The following is an 11,024-nucleotide window of genomic DNA, read 5'->3' on the forward strand; positions in this document are numbered from 1 at the left end:
TAGTTTGGGTGCATCTCCATTATTACTTCAGTCTCTCAATATTGATACACTGCATCCCTCCAGTGGCTGAATATATTTAAATATGCACAGGAGGCAGAACGCAATTTATACTGTGGGATGAGTCTGATGGTTTGAAGTTGAAGCTTTGAAAGAAATTTTAAATATATTCAATAAAATTTTGAATTCAAATAATAAATTATATATGATTTGCTTCCTTTCAAATGAAGGGGGGAAAAGTCACAAGGTCAACCACTAATGGTCTACACATGGTCAACACTCAAAAGGTCCACACAAGTTTTTCATGTTTTTTTTGGGTGTAGCCCGACTTGGTTCAAACTTTAATATCCAAGTGGGCATAGAGTGAGAATAAAAGTGTACAGTGATCCATACGAGGGGACGCAGTCCACTCATACAGTGTCCATGTCAATAAACAACAAAAACGTGAGTCAAACATGTCCACGTCAACCTTCTGTCAGTGTCAACCATTTTCGGGTGTCAACCTAGTCAATGTCAACCATTCGTGGTCGACCTAATGACTGTCAACCTAGACATTGTCTACCTGCTATACCGTAACCACTCTAGAAGGAAGTTTACTGCCTTAAAGTTACAAATATACACATGCTAAATTCCCCGTCACATTCACTATGGCCTATATCCACTCCGAACACTCACACAATGCATGAAAACATAACCCTTCTACCCAGACAAACTGATATACATGAGCCGCTGGACCCTACGTTCCCTAGGGGCCCTTATATTGTTTTTTAAAATCCTTTCTTTTTATTATGCTACTTGACCAAAAGTAGTAGAGGTGGGGGCTCCAAGTAGGGGCTAGCGTGTGTGTGGTGGCTGCAGGTAAAATTAAGGAGATGCTACCAGGGTTTTAGACGATAGTGATGCAGGTAAGGTCCTGTAGCTCCAACGCACCAATATCCCTTTCATAACACAAAATCAGGTTTCACCTGGAATTTTGTACACGGGTCCATCCCAGGTGTGACCGGGCTGAGACACCTTTCAGAGTGACGACCTGACTCGGCTAATTGCCGAGTTGATGACATCACCTGCGCAAAGCCAGCGGTTGAAGATATGATCATCTCTAAAGGTGTGTACACACTAGTCGATATATCGCCCACTTGATTGAATGGCTGATATATCGATGCACCATCGGCCATTGTGTACAGGTGATATATCTGTGAATGGCGTCGTTCATAGATATATTGCATCGGCTGTGCTAAAGGTATATCGGCGCATCATAATGTGTGTACGTGCGACCCACCGACCGCCTATACAGCTGAGTCGGGAGCTGCTGGTGAATGACAGCTCAGTGATGTCCATTTGTGATGTCAGTCTTGACAGATCAGGCAGCGTGTATGGAGACTCTAATGTACTTGTCTTCTTGCTCAGTTGTGCACCGGGGCCTCCCACTTCTCTGTTTGCGCCGTTCTCTGAAGGGAGTTGTAGGACATGTTCAGTTTCTTGGTAATTTCTAGCATTGAATAGCCTTCTTTTCGAAGAACAAGAATAGACTGTCAAGTTTCACATAAAATGTATCTTTTTCTGGCCATTTTGAGGGTATACTCGAACCCACAAATGTGATGCTCCAGATACTCATCAAGTTTAAAAGGAAGGCCAGTGTTATAGCTTCTCTAATGAGCAAACACGTTTTCAGCTGTGCAAACATAATTACACAAAGGGTATCAAATCATCCATTAGTGTTATAACGTGATTAGCAAACTCAATATACCGTTAGAACACTGGAGTGATGGTGCATGTATTCCCACATGGCAACAACCATGAAATCCCACATGGCAACAAGCATGTATTCCTCCTTGGCAACAAGCATGTAATCCTACATGGCAACGAGCATGTAATCCCACATGGTAACGAACATGTAGGTAAGCAGCACTTATGTAGCATAATTTGTAATAGGCATTACGGTGTTTGGCATAATACGTAATGGACATTATGGTGTGTGGCTTAACATGTAATGGGCATTACGGTGTTTATGGAATTTATTGTGAATTTTGGCTTAATCCGTGTAGCATTATGTGCATTTTGGCTCAATCCGTGTGGCATTATGTGCATTTTGGCTCATTCCGTGAGGCATTATGTGTAAGGAGCAAGTATAATGGGGTCAACTATTTTGTTGCATATTGTGTAGAAGTGGTATGTGTGGAACACTATGCTCAAGGACACGCTTCTTTTTGAGTGCCCTTTGGCGCACACAACTACATCCTTCACTTTTGATGTCAAGATGGACCAGTGTACATTAAATGCCAGAGCCTATTTCAAATCCCATTCCCATCCTCTCTCTGCTCTCCTCTCCCTCTATGAATGGGCACACTGGCACCATTAACATCCCCCTTCCCTATCATGGTGCCCCCATCATTCTCTCCTGGATCTGCCTCCCTGCCCCCAGTAGTGCCATATACATGCCACTCATAGTGTCATATAATGCCCCACGGTAGTGCCCTATATATAATGCCATCCACAGTGCCATATACGTAAGGCACCCCTTAGTTTTATATACGTAATGTCCACTGTAGTGCCATATATGTAATGACCCAGGTAGTACCACCTCTGCTTCTGCAGATCTCCTTCTGACATACAGCAGCACTGGACCCATAAAGCACCCTTACCAGCATCCGCTGTTACAGAGGGGTGCAAGGAACATCTTCCGGCACTGCTGTCGCCTCTCAGACAGAGTGACACGTGCAGAGCCAGCAGCAACAGGACAGTAGCACCGCTCCTGCCCTACACTTCCCTGCTGTGCTTCCCCTGCTGAGCAGCCAGTGCCAGCCCTGGTAAAGGGGTTTCCAGACATAATTATGTGCATGGGCATGCCAGACACACCCCTATGCTTTTGCCATTCGTGTTTGCAAAAGCCTGTGCAGATCAGTGAGATCCGTGCAGTGCTAATGTATGTAAAAGAAAGTTGAATTTTTTTTTTAAATGGCGACCCCCCACCTGAGAATAACCAGCCCATTAGAAAACTAAAAAGGCATATTTTAAAAATACAGGGAACACCTGTCAAAATGTGTCTCTGTATTACTGGAACCAGGGCGTTCCCTCTATTTTTAAAATATGCCTTTTAGTTTGTCTAAGGGGAGATGAATCAAACCTTCCAAAAACGACAAGTGTGTAACTTACTGTATCCAGAGTTAGCAGAGTATCTGGCGGTGCTAAGTGGTATCGTTAGACTACACACGTTTGAAGCTTAACCAGGAGTTGTGGTTTATTTTCAATGGTATGCCCACGATGAACAGTGGTACACAAAAGGTTTAACTTTTGTAGAATAGCAGATGAACTGCAGAACATATCACAGTCACGTGTACAACAGTATATATTTAGCAGGTGTCATGGTGCAGTTTATCTGCTTCAGCAGCTTTTGGGAATCCCCAGCAGACATCTCAGCTCGCATGAGATGCTGCACAGCGCGCAGACTTGAGCTGGAGGGTCTGTGAGGCAGTGAATAAAGTAGCGCTGCAGGCACTATGCAGGGAACTCTCTCCCCCGGCCAGGGGCGGATCCAGGATAAAATGACAGGGGGGGCACCATGATAAAAAAGGGTTTGGGTGGGGGAGGGGCGGTGTTATTGGTGCCAGTGTACATGCTAAGAGAGTGGCAGGAGAGGGTGGGAATGGAATTAAAAATAGGCCCTGGCATTTAAAGTATGCAGGCCCACCATGGCGACAAAAGTGAAGGATGTAGTTGTGCGCGCGCCAAAGGTGCGCTCCGGAAAAGGGTGTGTGGCCACTCAACATGGGGCGTGTCAACACCATATACAACTTCTACACATTATGCAACAAAATACTAGACCCCATTATACTTGCCCCTTACACATGATACCAAATGGATTGAGCCAAAATTGACATAATGGCACATGGATTAAGCCAAAATTCAAATAATGCCACATGCATTGTGTCAAAATTCACATAATGCCACATGGATTGAGCCAAAATGTACATAATAACACACACGGATTGAGCCAAAATTCACATAATGCCAAATGGATTGAGCCAAATGCATAAAATGCCATACGGATTGAGCCAAAATTCACATAATGCCACATGGATTGAGCCAAAATTCACATAATGCCACACGGATTGAGCCAAAATTCACATAATGCCACACGGATTGGGAAAAAATTCACATAATGCCACATGGATTGAGCCAAAATTCACATAATGCCACATGGATTGAGCCAAAATTCACATAATGCCACACAGATTGAGCCAAAATTCACATAATGCCACATGGATTGAGCCAGAATTTACATAATGCCACACAGATTAAGCCAAAATTCACAATACACTTCATAAACAGGGACATTGTCCACCAAAGGCTCGCATTAAACATTTACACCATAATGTCCATTACACGTTAAGTTACACGCCATTATGTCCATTATGTGTTATGCCAAACACCATAATGCCTATTAAAAATGATGCTACATAAGTGCTGCTTCTCTACATGCTCATTGCCAGAGGTTCCATGCTCGTTGCCATGTGGGATTACATGCTCATTGCCAATGGGGAATACATGCTCGTGGTAAATGGGGGACAGCCGCCGCCAGGCAGAAGTGATAGCCACTGACAGTGGCAGAGACTGACTGTATTCAGAGCACTGCAGATCCCGGCTATTTGAAATAATACCCCTTTCACACCAGAAAATGTATTCCCAGGTTGGCCCCTGGTACTTGTTTCCTATCTGGGCGCCCAGGTTTTCTACGTACGGCACCGTAATGAAATCGGATCGCATCGCATCGGATTCGGTACTCGATGATGTACGATGGCATACGATGCTATCCGATCCGATTTCATTTTAAATCGGATCGCATCGCATGCGGTGCACAATGCTGCACATACACGATATTGAACGATGCGATGCGATCCGATTTAATTTTTTGTGGACTGATAATGGCAATTTACCGCCCCATTACCAACGACACCACCACTATCCACGTGATCCCGAAGCGTGGCGAGCGCAGCGAGCCCCGCGAGGGGACGCGGATACCTGTGAAGCCTGCGAGGGGACACGGATACCTTCACAGGTATCCGTGTCCCCTCGCGGGCTTCACAGGTATCCGTGTCCCCTCGCGGGCTTCACAGGTATCCGCGGCCCCCTCGCGGGGCTCGCTGCGCTCCCCACGCTTCGGGCTCGGTGGCTCGCTGCGCTCGCCACACTTTCTATTCTCAACTCCACGCCGACGTGGATAGTGGGGGTATGAAAAAGTCGGAGGACGCGTACCGCTGCGCTCGCCACGCTTCGGGATCACGTGGATAGTGGTGGTGTCGTTGGTAATGGGCCGGTAAATTGCCATTATCAGTCCACTAAAAATTAGTGCTATTCTCCGTATAAAAATCGGATCGCATCGCATCGTTCAATATCGTGTATGTGCATTTGTGGTATCCGATGCGATGCGATCCGATTTTTATACGGAGAATAGCATGGTGCGCAATTAACGTAGCGGGCGCCCAGATAGGAAACAAGTACCTGGCCCCTTTTACACTAGCCTAGTCCCTGCATTTTCTGGTGTGAGGGGAAGAGAAAACCACCCCTCCCCCTTTAACCAGTTATCTCATTTAACCGGCTATATCTTCAGAACCAACTGACCCATTTACATGAGACAAGTATTATATTGAAGAACTTTTGATCGGGCTTTGAATGATTTTGGTCCAGTGAAACTGGAACGTTTGGTTTCAGAGTAATTTGCCCTCAAAGAACATGAACAGCCATGAAATTACATTTCAAAAATAAAAAAAATCAGTTTACACGCAATATCTCTGGAACCGATTGACCGATTTGGACCAGCCTGATATCATATTGAAGGCCCAGCGATTTGGAATTGAATGAAATACACCACAAGCTTCTGTGATGCCATGGCGGGAACTGGCAGCCGTTGGAACCGGGTGGGGGTCGGAATTGACGGGTCCCATATTATCCTATGGGGAAAAAACGTTACAGGTTTGCCAGGCGATATCTCCGGTTCCCGGGGGGCTAGAGACACGGGGCTGGGCTCGTTAGAAAGCCCTGTTCCTCAGCTACAAAATAAATGACAGGGGGGCACGTGCCCGGGTGCCCCCCCCTGAATCCGCCACTGCCCCCGGCAGTGATTGACAGCTTCAGGACCCAGCAGGTATTACATTGTCGGAACTCCGTCTCTCCTAACAGCGGCAGCTGCCGGACACAGAGCAGGACTCTCTCGTTCCGGCACACAGCAGGACGCGCTGATGGGGCACACTAAGTGCCTTGAGTCCTGTTGGAGAAAGTGCGCTATAAAACTTACTTACTAAAGGTGCACTGTTCACCCAGACACAGGCTCTAATGGCACTGGACACCTCATGGCTGCTCCGGCGCTACTACTCTGGTAAGCAGCGCGCTAATAGGATCTAAAGGGCTCACTGGCTGCTAATATGCTAGGTGCGGTCACTCAGAGTAGTGACAGCGCGCGATCACATTGGGGCTGCCTATCCCTGGGGACGGTGGCTGCAGGGGGGGGGGGGGGGCAAACAGCCTGCAGGCTGATAGCGTTTCCATGGGGACAAGGTGCAGAGCGCACCATTTCGACACTTTCCTTCGCTCAAAACTGTCTCCAGCTACTTAAAAGAACATTACATTTTGTCCTTAGTTACACCTGTAACCGAAAACATGGTTAGAAGAGAGAGACTAAAAAAAAAAAAAAAAATTCAACATTTTGATTTAAACAGTTCTTCACGAACTTGGTTGGCAAATTTGTCATCCTTTAGTAAGCATTACTGCAACATATTCAGTCGGCATTACAAAAGACTTCCAAGTTGGAGTTGCTTGTCTTTTAGTGAATTTTAGTTTCAAGGAACTTGTTCCTTTCAGGTATCTCAGAATCCTCTTCACAGCGATCCAGTGTTGCCTTCCAGGATTCACTGCAAATTGGCTCACCTGACTAACTGCGTGCGTGATATCAGGGCGAGTTCCACATTATACTTCCAACCACGTTCTTCTAAGGAACAGCTTCCATTTCTTCTATTTCTTGTGAGGTTAATGACATAGCTTTGACCATCTTGATGCTTTTATTGATCGGAGTGTTCACTGGCTTGGAGACTGCCATTCCATACTTCAAAATCAATGCCTTGATGTACATTTTTTGGTCGACTGTGACTGTTCCTTCTTACAAGTTTTGCACGATCCTCATGCCCAACAAATGATTGGCTGGACCTAGGTCTTTCAACTTGAATCTTTGCTTTAGTTGATCCTTCACATCAGCAATGTGATTTTCTTGACTTGCCATCAGTATATTGTCCACATAGATGGCTATAATGAACACTTTTTCTCCTAAGGTCTTATGAAAGAGGCAATAGTCAGTCTCTGATCTAACAAAGTTAATTTCCAGTAGTGCTGCATCCAGCTTTATGTACCAGCAGCGACCACTTTGTTTGAAACCGTATAACGATTTGTTCAAAAGGCATACTTTTTCTGTTTGGAATGTATTTTCATTGTAATGTTCAGGCGACACCATGTAGATTTCTTCTGCAAGTTCTCCGTTCAAGAATGCTGAGTCAAAGTCTAGTTCGTATAGAAGTTGTATAACGTGGCAACTGCAATCACTAATCTCAATGTGCTATATCTTACAACTGGTGAGTAAATCTCCCCATAGTGAATCCTGAAACAAGGAGGGCTTTGTAGCGGGTGACCTTTCCATCCAAATTTAACTTCCTACAGAAGATCCACTTGTTCCTTACTATCTTATGGTGGTCTGGCCTATCTACGATAGTCTATGTATTGTTCTCTTTCAGTGCTGATAGCTCTGTGTCGATTGCAGATTTCCATACCGTCCAATCACTGCACACTTTTGCTTCCTGGATGATCTGAGGTTCACTGTAAGCGATGTTTGCATACTCTTCGCTATATCTTTTGGCGGGTATGCCCTGTTGCTTCTTGTAGAAACTGCTTGGTGATTCACTTCCCTCTTTGGCATTCTCCATCTCAGGCACACTTTCTGTTGTGTACACATCTACCAGTGCTTCTCTTTCTTGCTCTTTTTTGGGTGGTACGGTTTCTGGAAATATTACATCTCTGGATTTCAAGAGACATCTGTTCTCTTCATCCCAGAGTCTGTACCCTTTGCTCTCCTCACAATAGCCTAGCATTATGCAATTTAGATTTCTGATCTAGTTTCTTTCTCTTTTCCTTTGGTACATTCACATAAGCTCTGCTTCCAAAGACGCGGAGGTGACTGACGTCTGGCTTCTTCCCGAGTTTTTCCATTTACTGCCACTGTGGAAGTTCTGTTCTTTAGGTACACTGCAGTGGATACTGCTTCTGCCCAAAAACTCTTCTTCAGGCCAGCGTCATTTACCATTGTTCATGCTCTTTCGACAATCGCTCGGTTTGCCCTCTCACACACCGTTTTGTTTCGGCATGTAGGCCATTGTCAACTGGTGCTTTATGCCATGTTTTCTGAGGAATGCAGTTAGTGCTTCATTCTCATACTCTCCCCTATTGTCAGATCTCAGAACTTTCAGCTTTAGGCCTGTCTGAGTTTCCACTAGGTTCTTGTACTCCACAATTTTCTTGACCACTTTTCTTCTTGATGAAGTATATGTATAGCATTATCAATGAGAGTCATGAAGTACTTGTAACCGCTAATTGACTCTTCTTCCATATGTCCGCACACATCTGTGTGCACTAGAGCTATTAGTGATTCGCTCTACTTGCTGAATGGGTTGTGGGTCTGCTTGCCTTTTATGCAACTCTCACACACAGGTATTTCCACGTCATTCACTGTGATCCCCATTACCATTCTGTCTACTAATTTCTGGACGTTGTCATATTCTAAGTGTCCCAAACGTCTGTGCCACCATCCCATTGTCTTGGTTTCATCAGAAGAGAGAGAAAGAGGGAGATGGGCGCTCTGCCTGGGTGCCGGCTGCTCAGTCTGGTTTGTCCAAACCTGGGTTCAATGTTAGAGATACGGGGGTGACTAGCGCTCTGGCTTTAAACTGAAAATGGGAGTGATGTAGTATCTGTGAGGCTGGATAAGCAGCAATGATGATGTAACCAATAAATGTGATAAAATAAATATTTTATTCAATATAAATGGGTGTAAATACACCATATGGGGTGCGGGTGGAGGGGGGGATGGGGGATGGGAATGTGGAAAATGGGGCTCTCTGCAGGGGTGCAGGAGGGCGGGTGCTGGCTAAAACTAGCCTGAGTCCAGATCGATGGGATAGGAAAACAGAGCACACCCTGCTTCACCTCCTGAGGTGAACGCAGTCCGTGTGTTCTGGGGGGAATGGAAATTGGAGGATGAGTCCTTCTAGCAGTGACCGCTGTGCAGGTCCTGGATGGTAACAGAAAGTCTCTCGCAGTAGGTCAGTGTAAGTTTGCCAGGTGTCGCTCGGGGAATCCCTGGCGGTGCACCTAACACTTACCTGGTGCCCGCTGGAATCTTCAGTAATTCCGTCCCACGCCGCTTCGCTGTAGACGGACTTAATCCTGCTGGTGTCTGCACAGCCGTGCAGATCACCAGTGTAGAAAACCGTGTCGCTTCCACAGGAATAGAGGCACTTCCGGGTCCCGCTGGCGTGCGTTTACCGGGTTGGTTTCATCAGAGGCTGCCAAGGCTGTGCATTCCTCTGTGTCCAGGACATATAGCTGGTTGCATTGGGTTACCATACACCTGCCGTTTGCAAACTGGACTTTCGCCTCGAGTTTGCTGATCGCAATGAGATTACTTCTTAATTCTGGCATGTACAAGATGTCTTGGATATCCGTAACAACTGTCTGTACCTCAATTCTTAGTCTCACTGTGACTGTCCCAACTTATAATGCAGTAAGGACCTTGTCTCCGATCTGATAATGCCTAGATATGATTGATAACCCAAACTTATATATATTTACTTTATAACCTTTAAATATAACGGCAACGCTGAAATGATTGCACACCAACACAACCTTGTTATAAAATGTATGACAATGTTTTACTTGAAAAATAGCTTCATTACAGGTATTTGCAAATGCAGACTAACACAAGAAACATAAAATTGATTAGCTAATACTTAAACAGTAATTCTAAATCAAATCAAAATGGAAACCTTTCAAGGACAGTGATCAGCCATTAAACCTCCTTCATAGTTACCTCCAGCCCCCCGTGCTTGCCTGTTCTTCCTCAACTGCCTTCCTCTTCCTTCTGTAACTCTGATATTTAAACCTTAATCACATTAATTAATTACTCATAAGCATTGAGTCTTATTTGCAAGCTATGCTTTCAATCATGATGTCACAATTAACCCAACTTCCTTGTTACTAGGCAAAGATTCAGTGGCCTTGGGGTCTACGCATGTGTGGCCCTGTTCCCATATTATTGATAAGTTTGTGGAGACTAGCTTTCTGTTCTTGCTCCATTATACTGTCAACATCACATTCTTAAGCTTCTAAAATCAAAAACAATTCTCTATAAGAAATCACTTTTACAGCACTGTTCTGTATCTTCAGCCATTTTATAATATTTTTATGCAAGTCATGGTTGCCAAAATGGTTGCTGCTTCTAATAAACACCTGCTGCTTAGCGCAAAGGGTAGGCCTCATACGCCGTGGCTAGTACCTTATGCAACAAGCAAATGGCAACTGCAACAATAAATAACAATATTTGAGAAAACAGAGTAGAACAAAAGCATAGAATTATTGATGCGTTATTTCTGTTTTTACAGTTCCATCATCTGAACTTCGTCATATCTCCGATGAAAGTTCATATATCATAAACGCATCATCAGTCTCTCTTAACCCCTTCCCGCCGCAGCCTGTTTTTGCCTTCCTGACAGAGCCCTTTTTTTCAAATCTGACAGGTATCACTTAAGTGGGGATAACTTTTTTTTGCTTTTACTTATCCCAGTGATTTTGAGAATGTTTTCTCGTGACACATTGTACTTCAAGTTAGTGGTAAATTTGGGTCGATACAGTCTGTGTTTTTTTGTGAAAAATACCAAAATGTCGTAAAAAAATGGAAAATTTAGCAATTTTCAAAATGTTAAATTTTCTGCTTG

This window comes from Crinia signifera, chromosome 2 (assembly GCF_055691185.1).
Source record: "Crinia signifera chromosome 2, ASM5569118v1, whole genome shotgun sequence".
Lineage (NCBI taxonomy): Eukaryota > Metazoa > Chordata > Amphibia > Anura > Myobatrachidae > Crinia > Crinia signifera.